Source organism: Desmodus rotundus, chromosome 6 (assembly GCF_022682495.2).
Source record: "Desmodus rotundus isolate HL8 chromosome 6, HLdesRot8A.1, whole genome shotgun sequence".
Lineage (NCBI taxonomy): Eukaryota > Metazoa > Chordata > Mammalia > Chiroptera > Phyllostomidae > Desmodus > Desmodus rotundus.
The window spans coordinates 37,727,734-37,746,189 of NC_071392.1; the positions used below are offsets into that span (position 1 = coordinate 37,727,734).

General features: G+C 34.8%; 1 protein-coding gene across 1 annotated transcript in view; it reads left to right on the forward strand.

Annotated features, from left to right (window-relative positions):
• Positions 1 to 3,516: 3,516 nt before the first annotated feature.
• SEMA3A (semaphorin 3A) overlaps positions 3,517 to 18,456 on the forward strand; it is a 461,493-nt gene continuing 446,553 nt past the window's right edge. Inside the window, exon 1 of the mRNA XM_024559089.4 lies at positions 3,517 to 3,781. The gene's annotated coding sequence lies outside the window, so the exon portion shown is untranslated. The remainder of the gene's footprint in view (positions 3,782 to 18,456) is intronic.

The following is an 18,456-nucleotide window of genomic DNA, read 5'->3' on the forward strand; positions in this document are numbered from 1 at the left end:
ACTGAGAAAAAACAAACACACAAATCTCCTGTGAAGAAACAGTGGACCCCGTGCTTTGAAGAGCTCCCCTTATTTTATATTCTTCGGTTAGCAATGGTATGGAAAAATAGAAGGATATGAAACAGTTTTGAACATATTCATATAAAGTATATTCGCATTTAAGCATTGAAGCAGTTTTTGCAGGAATGTCAACTTGTAACTAGGAATCAGTGTGAGAGTTTTTTATCACCATAAACTCAGGAATAAGCAGTTTGAAGCTCAAGTTATTTACCATTTGAGCTTTAAAATCTTGACCTACATGAGACACAGCTTTTAAAAAAGACTCAAATCTTGAACCAGATAATTAAAAATACCATGAATTTTGATTTTCATGACATAATATCTTAAATATTTGAGCAAATGTATCATACAGAAGTAGTTATACATAATTTTAACAAAATATTTTGATATTGAACTAGCAGTGACAGATCACATTTGGAATTTATTAATACAATCTTATTAATAATAACTCCACAGCCACGGTGACCATAGTCAACATCAGTAAAACTAAAAGGGAGATTGTACGTGATGGGTTTGTGGTAAGCACAGTGGAAGGTGGGCGGTGGAAATCAGCAACAAGGTGGTTTGGTTGTGGGAAATTTTTGATTTTTAATTTTTTAAATTAAAAAAATTTAATCATTAGTTTATGAAAATTTGATAACATTAGGTATAAAGCACTACCTTCAGTATAAGTGTATATGATGACTGTGAATAAACCTAGAAGTAAATCAAAATAAAGTCTGCATGCTTGTCCAAATCTTACCCAAACTTTTGTCTATAACTTAAGACTGGAAACTCTTCAGGACGTTTCTTGGGCTGTTTCCAATATTGTCCCATTTTCAGCCAAGATAGAAGAAAATCACATTAAAAGTATTCATGGCGTTTTATGTAAAACCATGAAAATGTAGAAGTTTTGTTTTTTATCCAAGGAAAATTTTTGAAATCTGAAAATTATACAAGTTTGGCTGAAGTTCATGAAAGAGATTTTAGATGGTCACAGGTAAACTTCAGTCTAGTTTACTTAACTCCAATTTTAAAAAACAAGATTAATTGCCCTCATAAAAATATTCTTAAAAGTAATTCTGTATTCTTCCAGTAGTGCGTTTTCTATAACTTGAATATAAAACTATGCCTGCAATGTCTTTGGTATATATCAGTCCTCACACATCACTCACACACAGTAATGCACAAAGATACACTCCAACCAGACATTGGCAAAAGGCCCCTCTCCTCATATTGCAGCTATACGCAAACAGTAGTCATGAACCATTTAGGCTTCTTCAAGTTGTATTGGTCCCTTGGGTTACATTTAAAACCTGACCTGTTTTTTTCATCCAGTATTATCTCTACTCTTTGTTTCTATCTATCTCTTTTTGGTAACGTAGAACCATTTTACCACACCTTATTGTTCTCCATCATCTTTTAATACTATTCTTAGATTTACTATTGAATTTTGAAGCATATTTATTATTATTCTCTTGTTTTGAATAGAATGATAGGCAGGACACTTTGCTAACTTTTTAGCATGATTAGTATAAATATCCAAAATCTGAGGACTATAAATAAATATGTATGTCAGTATATGCTGGCATATAACATAAGACTATGCTATTATTCAAACCATAACTTTATTTCATTTAATTTTTGCAAAATGTTTACTTAAATATAAATCTTATTATTTACATAAGCTTTTTACAAAAATATAACTTACATTGTTTTCAAGTTTACTCTTCTTATCTTGTTTCCAGAAATAAAATGAGAGGGCTTTGTTCCTTTTTTTTTTTTTTTTTTGCAAATACTAAGTAATATAATTATACTGCTGAGTAACGTAAGCTTCTCTTTGAAGAAATAAAGCATTTGTTTCAACAGGGAACTAGTGAAATATAAAAGGGAGAATAAGAAATTATTACTCAAACAATACATTTTGGCTGACCCAGGGAAACATACATATGGGTTGAAAATTAAGAATTTATTTATTTATTGAAATTTTAAACTTTCAATCTAGTTTTCCTTTATACTACTTTGCTGAAAACCAACTAGGAATATTAAAAAAAAACACTTTATCAAATGATTTCAATTATAAAACATGTGTGCCAATAAATTCTTTTCAAAATATATGTTTAGGCAATCCTTAGCCTCATTGATCCTTCGCACCCTTAGTGGAACTTTTATTAGAATAGACAATATTTCTGTTACCTGTTTGAACATACAAAGCTAGAGAATTTAATTCTAACTACCCAGATAAATAAGAGTCTATTTCCAATTTTCCTATAAAAGAAATCAATGATAATCATTTTATTTTGTACAGGATATGAATTATTCTGTATAGAGACTGTAAGATGTAATAAGGAGTGAGAGCCAATGGAATTCTTCCAAATCATTACAAATGTGTGACCTTTGGTAGAGAAACCTCTCCAGCTTTTTCCCTCATTTGTAAAGAAAAAAAAATGGTGATAATAATAGTAATACTGACCTCAAGGTGTCCTTGTAGGATTCAAAAGAGATGAGGCATGTAGAGCTCTCTGCATAGTTTCTGGTGTATAGCAACTCCTCAATTATCATCACCATCATTATTAATTATAGTAGTAGTTGCGCACTACTTAACATAAGGAAGTAGCCCTGAACAACACTGGAGAACAGATCGAACAGTTCTGATCTGTGAAAATTAACCATAGTCATTATGATTATTTATATATTTTTGATTCTAAAAGAGTGTGACATAGAAAGCCTTAAAATTTCCATGGGTTAAGGTGCCTGAGATAATATGTGGTAAGCAGAGATACCTACAAAAGGACATTTTTCTTAACAATAGGCTTCAACCACATTTTTCAAAATGCCCAATGGCAGAATGTCAATCTGCCTGACAGTGTAAATCTCCTTAAAGCAATTTAATTCAGATTAAAAAGATAACCTTGGCTTATATAGCAGAATGAAGGATCTGTTTCAAATCCATCAATTTAACACTATCAATAACCCACTATGACCCATGATTGAGTAGTTTTAATTAAATTCAGTTAGAGTGCTGGGGGAAGGGTGCTTCATTTAGTCCTTCGTTAATCAAGTGAATATTATAAATATCCCTATAACTTTTGGAGCTTGAGCATCTTCCTTTTTTATTGAATTTATTGTTTTCTGTGCTATAGAGCAATACCATTTGGGGACCTGTGGTTCCCAGGAGCTTTAATGCTACCCCACTTCCAATACCATAAAACAGAGGCCTGCTGTTTTAATCACGCCTCTCTCCCTCTCAATGTTGTTTGCGCCCTGGTACAACCCATCTGCCTTGAATCGAGTGCTCCGCTGGGGCCGCACACATCTGCCAGCCAGACTACCTTCGTACACAATTACTCAATCCACCGTAAGGCTCTTTAATAGGAAACAAGTGTGACAACGGCGAGCCTCTCTCTCTCTCCCTTTTTTTTTTTTTTTTCCTCCTCCCTCTTAAACCACAGAGTCAAATAGCTCTAATAGAGATGAAGCTTGATAGATCCGCCCAGGTGTAGGTGAAATGGTAGAGCCTCCAGGGTAATAAATAGATGCTGTGCTCTCATGCTGAAGTTTAACACTTTGTCCTGATCGGCTCTCCAGCAGCAGTGCGATGCGCTGCTCCTTGCACAGTTGCAAAGTCAACACACTGCTTGCCGCTCACGTTTATGCCTAATCCGGAGGGCAACCTGGAGCTAGGTAAGGACAGCAGAAGAACACTTTCACCTCAACGTTTGGACAAAGGACAGCAAATTCAGTAAGTGGAATATTTATCTTTTTTTTCTTTTACATAGAATGAATCAGGGATGTTTACTCTCAGGGAATAAAGACTTTGCAAAAGTGAATGAGCAAAAAGCCTGTGTTCATAACCCTGTGGATTTCCTCTGGTTTCGTTTTGCACGGTGCCTTGGCACTGTCACTGGAGCTTAAATATTCCCAGTGACTTCCCCATTCAGAAGGTATCGGAGCTAAAATGTGGTGCTAATAATATTGCTAATTCAATCCTGTAGCCTGGCATATTATCTGCTATTTCTGGGTGAAATGTCCTTTATTAATGTCAAAAATTATGGTGGCAAGTGTTTTGTCACAGTTATGAGAATAGAAAACAGTCTTTAAGAAACACATATTCTTCTTCAAAATGGATTTCAACTTTTACACATAACCGTATTGTTACATCACTATTTACACATTGATGTGAAGAATTTGCTTGTAACTTTTGCTTAACAAATTTGTACAGCCCCATCTCTTACCAAAGAAGTGATACTAAGAACTCTGAAACCAGTATTAGGTTGTAGCAGCAATGACAATGATAATGAATTTTTAAAACAAAACAAAACAAAAGATCATTTGTTTAATAGCATAGGAAAAGATATCAAAACCAGATGTAGGAAATCTCAACTTGGACTTTCTGGTCTTTCATGCTTGGTTTGAAGCAGCCTTCACATTGCGTTTACTTTGCATTTACAACTTTAGATTCACCATTAAACTGTGTTTGAACTTGAAGTTCAGATTTGATCTAAGTACAGCTCTATTCCTTGAGCCCCCTACTCTTATTTTTACTTGGCTATAGGGAATCTCTTTCCTACTACACCATATATCCTGAATTGTGTTAACAAGCTGACTGTGGTGGACTTTTTCAGGTGGAATGTCAGCCAGTGTGAAAGAATGTGTTTGCTGTTCAAATGCATGATGTTTCATGTAAGAAATAAACACATGGGACAGATGCCCTGACAAAGATGCAGTTATGATTTCTAACTTCAACCCATCAAATGTTGCACAACGACGATCGCATTTTAAAAGGATGCAATAAAAACTGTCAGCACATCTTACCTATTTGTAGTCATCTGAGGGAGTTTTTAGGCATTTTTAATTTGAAAAATTTGTAGGGAAGACATTCTCATCTCAAAAGACAATGCACATCTATAGGATACATAGATAGGTGAAATTAGATAAAACACTGTTGCATTGTTTAAGTAACTTCCCACTGGCCAATATTTCATTTTTGTTTTCTAACTATTATAAATGGACACTATTGAAATTGATGGCTTAAAAGCCATGACAGTAGAGTCCTGATGACTCCTTTGTGTATATTCCGAAATGATTTAGCTCGGATGACGTTGCTGCTATGAGAGGCTTAATTAATTACTGCTAGTTTAATATATTTCTTTTAGAATTGCGTTTGACATTACTGATGGTGGAGTAAATGCAGTTTAAAAGTCATTCTTCATGAAATACTTTAACCAACAATTGTTGGCGTTGAATAGCGGTCAATGTCTACCCCCTACAGGGAGAGAATCTAATTTCACTGTGCCTTCCCCAGGAAATGAATACCACAGAGTACAGTTCACACATATGAATGCTGTAACCCTGTCAATGACTCCAACAAGTGCCCCTTAATGAAAAGGTCAGCCCTGTGATTAATAGGAAGCCAGTTTGAAAGGCCGGACCTCACTTCAGCACTGCATTTAGATTTGTTTCTTCTTGATTTACTTCATTTGCCTTTCAAAGTGCAATAAAAATCAAGTGGTACTATACTGCAATTTGAAACGTATTGTGGTTGGTTTCATCGGATGGCGCACGTTGGTTAGTATATTTGATTCAATAAAAAAGAATACTAATTAAGTGAAAAAAATTAGTCCAGCCAATCATTGAGGGCATAGGATGATGAATGAGAATTTTATTCTTTATCCAAATAGTTACACTCTAGAGCCTTTCCTTAAGTTTCAGTTGATTGAATAAATTTTAAGAAGCATTGTAGGGGTGATTGGAGTGACAGAGAAAGGGTATGATGTTTTATATAAGATTTACTGTGCTTAAATGCTACATATATACACACATATATGTGTGTATGTGTATGAACATATAATATGTGTATGTATATGTATGTATGCATGTATATGTATATATACATATATGTATATATGTATGTAACTCTTGCAGATGATGTTCCACTAATGGTGAATTTCATTGAGGAATATAGCTACATAGAGATGAGAGTAATTATAAACCTAGGTGATATCCTCAAGTAATTTAGCCATTTAAAGTTATAATGGTGGTTCTGTTATAAGCATTACAATGAATACTTGTGCTGGAAAATATTCAGTCCATTTTAAAAATTAAAAAAACCTTTTTGACTGGAATTATATTTTATCAATAAATATCATATTAACAATTTAGGCAGTTCATGAAGTAGATGGTCCTTAAATAAGTTCCTTCATCTTTTTATTTGTATAACTATTTTGTGTCCCTGTGGCTTTATCTGCACCTGTTTTCAAATAAGATTCCAATATAAGAAGTAAAGTAATACAAATGGTATAAGTATATATACTATATAATGCATAAAATTTTTCACATGCTTGGAGAAAATAGAAATTATGGGACATGTCAAGTTATTCTAAAGGTTATACTCTTCTAATTTATTTTTTAATCCTAAATCAACATTAATAGGGTTTAATAATCTCATTTTCATTTATAATAAAGGACTATATTACATATCAAGATAGGAAGTATAGGAAAAAATACAGTCCAGTTTCGATGGCCACTCAAGGAGGAGACAGGGTAGTCAGTCAGCCCTATGGGGGCATAATGCTTTCTATGCTTTCTGTCCTCCTGCCTTCCAATGCCCACAGCTGTATCTTCCAGGTATTCTTCTATTCAGGGTTTCATTTCTTGCTCTGAATTGGAAGCCAACTACTTCCAGATACAGTGCTCATGAATTGCATTAGTTGGACATCTACAGGGAACCAGCATTTTGTATTGATTTATTTGGCCCTGAGAGAGCTCAGTGAAGTAGGTACTGCTTCTACTTACATTTCAATAGAAAAACAGAGTGGTTGAGGCACTTGCCCAATGTTGCACAGCTGGTAAGTAGTGGAACTTGGGCTTAAATGAACTGTGCCTAAGAACAGATACCTTCTCCAACCAATAGAACACACTGCTTCCCTAACTGCTGACCCTTATCAGTGCAAAGTTGTCATTATCTCTAATCACCTTATCAGGACGACTTGACCTCCAAAAGCAATTCATGAATGGGTTAGGCAGAACCCCAATCAAACAAAGCAGACATAGTTAAATGCCAGCAAGTATGACCTCACTTGAAGTTATTTCATCACCCAGCACTTAGAGACCCTACGACTTTTCAGATGTTTTATTACAGGTAAAGGAGTTGCAGTTACATCCCAGACAACCTGGCAAACAGGCTGGTTCTTCCACATCACTCAGTTGCTAAATTTCCATTCCTATTAATATTAAGTCTCTGAGAAGTATGTGTCTCCTGAGAATATATATTTTCAACTAAGCCAAGCTGCTGCTGACAGTGACAGGGGTGACTCTAATCATAATAGCCTCTCAATGAGAGTCACCTCAACACATTCCCACCTATAAAGTAGTGAAAAAAAAATGAGCTGTCAGAATTCACCCTCAAAGATAGTCAGGCCTCAGGTATGCAATAGGACCATCTGGATATTTATTTTAAATAAAATCAAATACTAATTGAATTTTTCCTTCATCTATGGCCATGCAGAGATAGCCTGGAAAATACCTATTTGAAAGATTTCATTTCAAATACAGATTGTCTTAGGAACCTGGAGGTTTATTATGTCTATCTGCTCAAATGATTTCTTTCCAACACAGACATTTATCAATATAATTGGGAACATTCTTGGTAGAGAGATCAAAACCAAAATATTTATGATTAAAAAACCCTTTCATTTCATGATATAACTTTTATCATGATGGGCTTGAATATCTTCTTCCAGAAAAAGAGAATATTCAGTTTAAAGAGAGTTCTGTTTTTTTAAAAAAATCTATATTATCATAATTTTTAAGCCAAGACATAGATTACTTTTATAAACACAGATTTATACAAGGCAAAAGAAAACAAAATAAGCATGAGGAAATTACCTTAAATTTTTAGCAACCCCAACCCATTTTTTCCTGAAAAAGTGGGTAGATATAAATGTTATTATAACTCTCACATATTCTTTGGTTATGAGATTTGATTAAAGAGATTTGATAAAGATATTTAGATGAAGTTGGCCTTTACAAAATCATAGATTATTTTTATACAGAAGAAAACAGGTATTTTTTTTCAAACTATCAGTAATCTCAAGATCCTGGAAGAATTAATCTACAGTGACAGGATCTGAAAACTCTAAATACCTTGAGGATTGATGATTGCTTTAAAAACAGCGGTCAAAGACTTCCTCTGTCACTATCATTACTCAAACAGATCAACAGGCTAGCTTCTTGAAGTTGATCTTATCCTCATAAATCCTTTCTTTGAATTAACCAGAAACTACTTCATTTTCATTTATAGGCTCCTCTTCCACTTCCTGCTCTCCTTATCTGACCTATTCTGAGCCTTCCGCCAGGGCCCCAGTCTACAATTAATTCTATTGCTGGTTACTTTTGTCTCATGTTCCAAGGAAATGGTAATGTTGGTAACATTGTAGGCTTAGACATTGTGCTGGTGGACACTTCCACCCTCATAGGCGGGGAGCTGCCTCTCTGCCTTTTTTCCTCTCTGAAGCCGCAGGCGGTGGTCAACCACAACTGACCTCATGCTTCCTCCTTTGCATGGAGAGCTCTTGGTCTCAGTCTCTACAGCAGTCAGACTCCTGACAGCCTTGCATCTATTACTGCAAAACATACGTAAATTTTCTTGGTTTCTATCCTGCTTAATATTAAATATTCTCTTTATTTTAGGCCCATTGAAACCTACAGCATATTTTGAGCAGTATATCAATTTCTAATTTTGCTATGAAGTATACTTGATCATGAATGTAAGTCCAAAGCAAAAATTGCAGGTGTGTCTAACTCAAGAATTCAAAGCAGAATCTAATTAGTAGACAATTTCATTTGTTTTATTCCTTAATATTGTACATTCAATAGCATGGAGAAATTATTAGTGTTCTATTTGTACTTGCATTGGGGGGTGGGGCGGGGTGGAGGGATGGGGAGAGAATGCAGGCAATTGTAACTGAATAAAAATTTTAAAAAATTTTTTTTTAAAGTTTGAAGTTTGACCTTGGTTTTGGCCAGATGTTCTTGAATGTCAATGCTAGCTAATTGTTTTCCTGATAAAAAACAGTTTCAGTCATTCTAGAATTTATTTTCTCCAGATAAGTTATATGCTACTAATTATGCATATACTTTTTCACATTTATAGTTATATTTGACTGAATGATAAATCTAGAATTCTCTGTAAGTGGAGCACTAAACATGAACCCTGGGGTTTTGGTTTTCTTTCTGACAGTAACTAATTCATTTTCAAAATGTGGAGAATATTCAGAATGTAACAGTTTCTGTGATTATTTACATGTAAAAGAACTTTGCAAAGTTCTTTGTTAAGTGACCAGGAATAAGTTTGAAGCATTACCATACAATAGAAAAGAACATGAAAATGCAGAAAACGTGTGTATGATGCTCCCCACAAGACTCTTGCCAGATTTTTAAAGGGTTTCATCTGTAGTACAGGGCTATATGTTTGATATAATTTGTTATATCACATAAAGCATAACACAGATTTTCTCCCTTAGACTAAAATATATTTTAGTAATATCTAATCATAAAAATTTTATCTGAGTTTAAGTTCCACTTGACAAAATATAAGTTTAAATTAATAATTTTTCCATGGCCAAACACTTTCAAACCTTTTTCCCAATTTATAAACTTAATGAAAGATTCATATTCGATTATTGACACTTTATGGGTTTCTCACCTGTCCTGTTTTGAACAATTTAAGAAATAAAGTTAGTAACAGAAGCCAAAAATCACTAACATTTGAAAGTGAGTGCACCTACTGAACTCTTGAACTAAGTTTGGTTTACCCACCGAGTCACAGCCAACACTGGTTTGAAAAATAGTGACAGATAGCAATGTTGTTAGTACTCACAAGAATGTTACGATTCATATAATAATAATAACATATAATAATATGTTAGTACTAGCAAGAAGTGTTAAGATTCATATAATATATTGATGTATATTGTCTGTCATCTTCACTCTCAGATACCCCATGAGATAGCACAATAGTACTTTGATTTTTTCACTTTTTTAATAATGTTAGAATATATTTTAACACAGACAATATTGTGATCAAATATTTAATTTATACAAAATAAAAATTTCACTAAGATTAGTTTTTGGGAAAACATTTTGATTTCCTTTTAGGTATAAAAGCAAGTATATGTGCATAAATATAAAGAAGAAACTACTATATTTCCTGTGATTTACATAATCTCATTTAATCTTCATATCGATAAGGAAAAATAAATATGTATGTTCCACTTAAAGATGAGCAATGTGTTTTATTTTCTGAGTTTTATGAATAACATTAAACCAAGAAAAATATTTTCAAATGACTAATATGATGTTGGAAAAACTGGAGGTGCATGAACATGCCGAGGAGCCCGAATGCAGTACAGATAGGGTCAGAGACTTGTACGTTACAGCTCTAGTCCCTTGGACTGAATGTTAGAGACTCAAACTGTTTCAGTACATTTGGAACCATAAGAATGAGCGTATAGAGGCATACTGGAGAGATATTGAAAGTTTGGTCCTAGACCACCACAATGAAATTAATAACACAATGATGAAAGTTACATGAATGTTTTGATATCAAGCACATATAAACATATTTACACTATACTATACTCTATTTGTTATGCAATGGTATTATGTCTAAAAAGAGTATGCATGCCTTAATTTAAAAACGTGTTATTACTAACAATCGCTAACCATTACCTGAATCTTTGTGAGCTGTAAAGCCTTTGCTCATGGAGGGTCTCGCCTTGATGCTCATGGCTGCTGAGTGATCAGGGTGGTGGTTTCGGAAGTCTGGCTTGGCTGTGGCAATCTCTTAAAAATTTACTGCCCGCAGTGAAACTTCCTTCAAAATTGGAGCCAATCCTCTCAAATCCTGCCACTGCTTTACCAACTGAGTTTATGTAACATTATAAATTCTTCATCATCATTTCAGCAGTCTTCACAGCCTCTTCACCAGGACTAGATTCCATTTTAGGACACCACTTTCTTTGCTCATCCATAGAAGCAACTCCTCATCTTTTAACGTTTGCCATGAGATTGCAACAATACAGTCACATCTTCAGTCTATACTTCTAATTCTAGACCCCTTGCTCTTTCCTCCATAGCTGAAGAAACTTCCTCCACTTATTCTTGAACCACTGAAAGTCACCCAGGAAGGATGAAATTACTTCCTTCTAACCTCCTGTTAATGTTGATGTTCAACCTCTTACCATGAATCATGACTGTTCTTAATGGCATCTAGAAAGGTGAATCTTTTCCAGAAGGTCTTCAATGTACTTTGCCCAGATCCCGCAGAGGAATTCCTATCTATGGCAGCTATAGCCTTATGGAATGTGTTTCTTAAATAATAAGACTTAAAAGTTGAAATTACCCTTTGATCCATGAGCTGCAGAATGGAGGTTGTATAATTAACTAGTAGGAATGAAAAACATTAATCTTGTTGTACATCTCCATCAGAATTCTTGAGTGTATTGTCAATGAACAGTAATATTTTTGAAAAGAATCTTTTTTTTTCTTTTCTGAGCAATATGCCTCAACAGTGGACTTAAAGTATTCAGTAAAACACATTGTAAACAGATGTGCTGTCATCCAGGCCTTGTTGCTCCATTTATAAAGCACAAGAAGAGTAGATTGAACATAATTCTTAAGGGCTGTAGGATTTCCATAATGATAATGACTATGGGCTTCAACTTGAAGTCATCAGCTGCACTAAGTCCCAAATAAGAGTCAGCCTGACCTTTGAAGCTTTGAAGCTTTGAAGGCATTGACTCCCCCTCTCTAGCTATAAAAGTACTAGATAGCATCTTCCAGTGTGAGGCTGTTTCATCTACAGGGACAAGCCACCCTCATTATTGATCGTAGCTAGGCCTTCTGGATAATTTGCTGCTTTACCTTACACGTATGCAAATGGCTTCTTTCCTTAAACCTCATGAACTAACCTCTTCTAGCTTCAAACTTTTCTTCTACAGCTTCTTTACCTTTCTCAGCCTTCACAGTATTAGAGTTAGGGCCTTGCTCTGGATTAGGCTTTGGCTTAAGGTATGGGGCTGGTTTGATCTTCTATCTAGACCATTAGAACTTCCATATCAGCAATAAGGATGTTTCACTTTTATCATTTGTGTGTTTACTGAAGTAGCACTTTTAATCTCCTTTAAGAACATTTCCTTTGCACTCACAACTTGACTGTTTGGCACAAAGGCCTAGCTCTTAGCCTACCTTGGCTTTTGACATGCTTTCCTCATTAATCTTTTCTTGTTTGTTTTTAAAATTTATTTTTACCATATTTTTTCATTACAATTTGTCCCCCTTATGTTCCTTTCCCACCCCCACAATCACCACACTGTTGTCCATGTCCATGAGTCCTTTTTGTTTTTTGCTTGACCCCTCTACCTCCTAAATCCCCGTCCACCATCCCCCTTTGCTGACATCCTGCTTTCTCTCAATGATCCTCTCTCTATTTTGCTTGTTAGTTCAGTTTGTTCGTTAGATTCCACTTATGAGTGAAATCTTATGGCATTTGTCTTTTTCTGATTGGCTTATTTCACTTGGCATAATGTTCTTCAGGTCCATCCATGTTGTCACAAGGGTAAAATTTTCTTCTTTTTTAAGGCTGAGTACTATTCCATTGTATAAATGTCCCATAGTTGTTTTATCCACTCATCTACTGATTGACACTTGGGCTGCTTCTATATGGTGGCAATTATAAATAACACTGCAATGAACATAGGGGTGCTTAAGTGCTTTCGAATTAGTGCTTCAGGTTGCTTCAGATAAATTCCCAGAAGCAGAATCACTGGGTCATAAGGCAGTTCCATTTTTAATTTTTTGAGGTATCGCTTTTGATTTAAAGTGAGAGATGTGTGACTTTCTTTCACTTGAATGTTTAGAAACTATTATACAGTTATTATTTGAAGACATTTCAGTATTGCGGTTTCTCAGGGAACAGGGAAGTATGGAGAGAGGGAAAGAGAAGGGGGAATGGCTGGTGAGTGGCACAATCAGAACATATAAACATTTATCAAATTAGTTTATATATATATAAACTAATATAGATATAGATATAGATATAGATATAGAAAACAGCTAACGATACTCATCACAGATCACCATAACAAATGTAGTAACAATGAAAAAGTGGAAAGTATTGTGAGTATTACCAAATGTGACATGGAGACATGAAGTGGATTACCTAATATGACACAAGCGCTATTAGAAAAATGGTGACAATGGACTCGCTCAATTTGGGGTAGCCACAAAACTTCAATTTGTAAAAATAAAAAATATATATATATGTATATGTATATTTTATATATATATATACATATCTATGCAGTGTAGTAAAATGAAGCACAATAAACAAGGTATATACCCTTAGATCAAGAAAATGCAAGAAATGAGTATAATATCAATGCGATCTCTTTTTAAGTTGTTTTACTTCGACACTTTAATTTTGATGCAAATGCTATTGATGGATTTATTGTGTGGAAAATATATATTTTTTATATCAGACCTTGTCTTCATATGATATTTTATGTATATTTATTAATTTGTGTGGCGATAATGTGAAAACTTTTTCTGTGTGTATATGTAGTTTGCATGTGAGAGTGAATATGTGCATGTGTGAATAGCACTCTATTAGCATGATTTCTATTATGTTTTCCATAGCACTAGCTTTATTAAGTCAAAATGTTTTTTTATTTAGTTTAAAGAACTGTGGTCTATAATTTAAAAAATAAATCTCATCACAAGCTTTTGTTTGCACTAACAGAAAAAACACCTATGGACTTAAAGCATTTGTTTCCTGGATTATCTTGGCTATTTTAGTTTTGAATATTTACATTAATCACTTGTTATTCTCTGGCGCTGTAGGAACATTGGATATTTATATTATTTAATGTGTAACTTTAAATAATGACTATGGCTACCAACACCATTACACAGACATCTGTTAGGTGGAATACAAACTATTTTGATATTATTAACTTTTAAAAATCATATCCATTTTGGAAATTGTGAACTTTAATTTTTTTATTATGATAAAACTCAAATATATTTTTGGTATTTATTGATTTATTCATTTATATATTTATGTTAGTATGACTTGGGTGATATATTGCCCACTTCCAATCTTTTCTTTTTTTTTTTGGTTCAATGCTGTAAACCCAATTTCTGTTTTTTTTTTTAATTTTTATTGTTGCACGCCTTTTCTCCCCATCCCTCCACCCCACCCCAGCTGAACCCACCTCCCTGCCCCACCTCCACCCTCTCCCCCCGGTTTTGTCCATGTATCCTTTATAATAGTTCCTGCAATCCCCTCTTCCCACTGTCCCCACCCCACTCCCCCCTGGCCACTGCTAGACTGTTCCCAACCTCAATGTCTCTTGTTGTATTTTGTTTGCTTTTTTCTTCTATTGATTATGTTCCAGTGAAAGGTGAGATCATATGGTATTTGTCCCTCACCGCCTGACTTATTTCACTTAGCATAATGCTCTCCAGTTCCATCCATGCTGTTGCAAAGGGTATAAGCTCCTTCTTTCTCTCTGCTGCGTAGAATTCCATTGTGTAAATATACCATAGTTTTTGGATCCACTTGTTTGCTGATGGGCAGTTAGGTTGCTTCCAGTACTTGGCTATTGTAAATTGTGCTGCTATGAACATTGGGGTGCACAGGTTCTTTTGGATTGGTGTTTCAGGGTTCTCAGGGTATAATCCCAGCAACGGACTTGCTGGGTCAAAGGGCAGTTCCATTTTTAGTTTTCTGAGGAAATTCCATACTGTTTTCCACAGGGGCCTCACCAGTCTGCATTCCCACCAACAGTGCACTAGGGTTCCCTTTTCTCCGCATCCTCTCCAACATTTGTTTGTGGATTTGTTTATGTTGGCCACTCTGACTGGTGTGAGATGGTACCTCATTGTGGTTTTAATTTGCATCTCTCTGATGGCTAGTGATGCTGAGCATCTTTTCATATGTCTCTGGGCCCTCTGTATGTCTTCCTTGGAGAAGTGTCTGTTCAAGTCCTTTGCCCATTTTTTAATTGGGTTGTTTGTCTTCCTGGAGTGCAGTCATGTGAGTTCTTTATATATTTTGGAGATCAGGCCCTTATCTGAGGTATCATTGACAAATATGTTTTAGACTCTCCTGAGAAACTAGACTAAGGAGGCCGCCACTGACTGGGCTGACATGAGCCTACTCAGAAGGAGCTAGGGCAAGAGGTGGACAATAGACTGCCAGCAGGGCAGCCTCAGGTGTTTCACCTGAGGCAGTCCTTGCCCAACAGCTCAAATACAAGCAAGGAAGATCACAATGAGGAGGTGCAGGGTGGATGGAACACCCGAGATTAAATGCCTCCTTCCCTAGGAACCCATGTCTTTTGGAACAACAGAGTCATACTCAGGAAAACCCAACATTGGGCTTAGTATCAGGTATTTACAGTTCTCCCACTCCCAATTCAGTGTAGCAGTGAAGTGTCATTTTTACCATAAGTACATTTTCCTAGTAATTCCATTGGCATTCTAATTTTTATCAGGTTTCCAGGGGAATAGAGCTAGACAGTTCATAAAAGATCAAATTACCATGAGGAAGAGGAAAGTGTGTTGTTAGACTTTTATCCACAGGCTGTTAGCATGAAGTTTGAGAAGATAAATTTTAAGGACTACCATGCAGTCTGTGAGAGCAGACTGCACTTAGGTTATAGTTGTAGGTAGTTATAGTTATAGCTATAGCTATAGTTACAGTTATAGCACTAAGACCTGCCATCATCTGTCCTTTTGATTTCACTTCCAAAGAATGTTAGGCATGTCTACCATCTCTGTGAACTTTAAAAACTATACATACTTACATGTGAACATTTTAAGGGGCTGAAAAACGATCTAAATTTATTAATTAAATTTTCCAAGGGAATTTTGTGTCCTTTTTATGAGATTAGGCTAAGAAAGATTAAGACTACACTTTAAAAAGATAAACTCACAATCAATTATGTAACTGCTTAAAATAAATAAGACCACATAAGATGAGCAAGAAATTGCTTTCAAAACTCAGGATACTAGTTCTGGAGGATGACTGTTGAATGAAGAGAGGCTGATAGGACCCATCCACCCTACATCAGTTGTGCCCACAGCAATGATGTTGTAAGTGGCCACGCATGAGGTAAGTATGCTTTAGGGGAAGGATGTGGCCATGGCAGAAACTCCAGCTTTTCTGGAGGGAAGCAGTGTAGTGGGCACTACACCCATCATCATCAGTGTTTAAGGACTGACAATGGCTATTTTTTCTGAAAGGACTATGAGGTGGGCAGGTTCCGAGCATGTGGGAGCATTTACTACTGTGGTTGTCAGTACTAATTGTTAGGTGTTAACATCACTGATAAGAATTCGTAATAGTGATATTTAAATAAATGAATACTAAGAAACATTGTGCAATTTAGACTGAGCTTACTGGCTTGCTTTAGAAATAGGTATTAGCTATACAGAAACTGTAAAATATGTGTGTATTTGTATATGTGCATTGTCTTAGAAAGAGTGGAGAATTTACCAACAGCTCAGAGATTCTGCTTGCATCAGAGCCCACATTAGCAGTAAGACAATGAACAGGTCATTTAGTAACACTACCTAAATTTTTTCCACTGTAAAATGGGAAGTTTGAGATAAATAATGTATGCAGTGTATTTTTATATAATTTAAAAAGTGTGTGCATATATCATTTATGATAGCTAATATTATTGAAGAGCAGTGCATATAACTATAAAATTACATTTTAGGTAGAAGATATAATTACTCTTATAAAGATGTGTTAATTTTTTATTTTATTTTTATGATATATTTTAATGACTTAAAGTCATTCTTGACTCAGTTAATAAACTTTTGGGTAATTAAATGTTCTGAAGTAGCTTGAATATTGAAAAATGAGAGCACTGATTCTTGTAGTTAATTTTGCTGGCTTCTAGTAAGTGCTTATTATGAATTAAGGAATTAAAATGCATTTATTGCTTTTTAAGCAGATATTAATTTGCTTTTTTCTATTAAAGATAATTTTTTGTTCTGTCAAACTATAGACACCATAATAAAATGGAGATATTGCAATGTAATTAGCTGAAAGTAGTGAACTTAATTTATTGAATTTATCTTAAATTATACATAATAAGAAAAAAACATAAAACCATATTAAGAATATTACTTAAGAAATAGAAAAATATATTGCAATTATTTCAAAATCCTTTTTGAAATCAGAGCTATAAGTCTTGGGAAAATTTGTCAGAGATATATGAAGTTCTCTTAGTTTTTTTTCCCATTATACATTTCATTTTTTTATTTTATAGATATATATATCAAGTTTTAACATCAGTTGTGTCTGGCTCTTTTAATTTGGATGAATAATAATACTTAAAACACTTTTGGATTTTTTCTTTCAATAGGACATCTCATTGTGACCTTAAAAGATATGTGAAATAATGTTTAGTTTTAATTAGATTTGATTCCACCTTGCCGCAAAAGCCATTCTTAATGGACACACGTGCAAAAGACAAAGGTGCTGAGTACTTGAGAGGTGAGCGGGTCACTGCTGTGTTGATTTTCTTGGTATCTTTTTATTGGTCAGCCCCAGAGATAAGGTGGACATCTAGGAAATATAAAGAACAAGATTGACCCTTAGCAGATTTTGAGTGTTATGAACTTTACCTTTGACACTTTTTCATTCTCTTCACAACTTAACCAACTCAGGGGCAATTTTTCTTTCCTCTCTCAGCAACTGAGTCACCCTCAAGCACACACTGTCTCCATACTTACTTCTGATCACCGCAAACTTGAACTTCTGCCAATAGCAGTGTTTTCAGTTCAAAAATCTCCATGCTCCTAAAGTCTATTCTTAGGGGTTGTCACCCTCACTCCCAGTAATTCCTAAATCAAAACACTTAATCTACTAGTGCAGTAATTACTTCTGGAACCTGAAAAGGAAGCTCATTAAACACATGTTGAAACGCATTAAATGCAGCGTGTCCAAAATACAGTTTGTTGAGTATTTTTTAATTAATAAAGTTTTAACCCTATTTGGGGTATTTGACATTTTATTAGGAACATTCTTCTAACTCAAAATAATTCTCTAATACTTTTGCTTTAAAACGTTTAAAGAGATGCGTTTCATGCTGAGAGCTGAGAGCCCTTATACCCCACTTCTGAGCTGCGACCTGCCTCAGGTCAGCCCTGAGCCAGGAAGCCACTCCCTGACCATCACTCTTACATCAGGAGATCAATATCAATTTTTCGTGCCCATTCACTTTTGCCTTTTTATGCTCATGCTCTAAACATTTCAAAACTAGCCAATGCAAGAACCTTACTGAATAAAAATTTATTTGGGTTTGAAAATTTAGTCAATAATTATGCATTATGAGT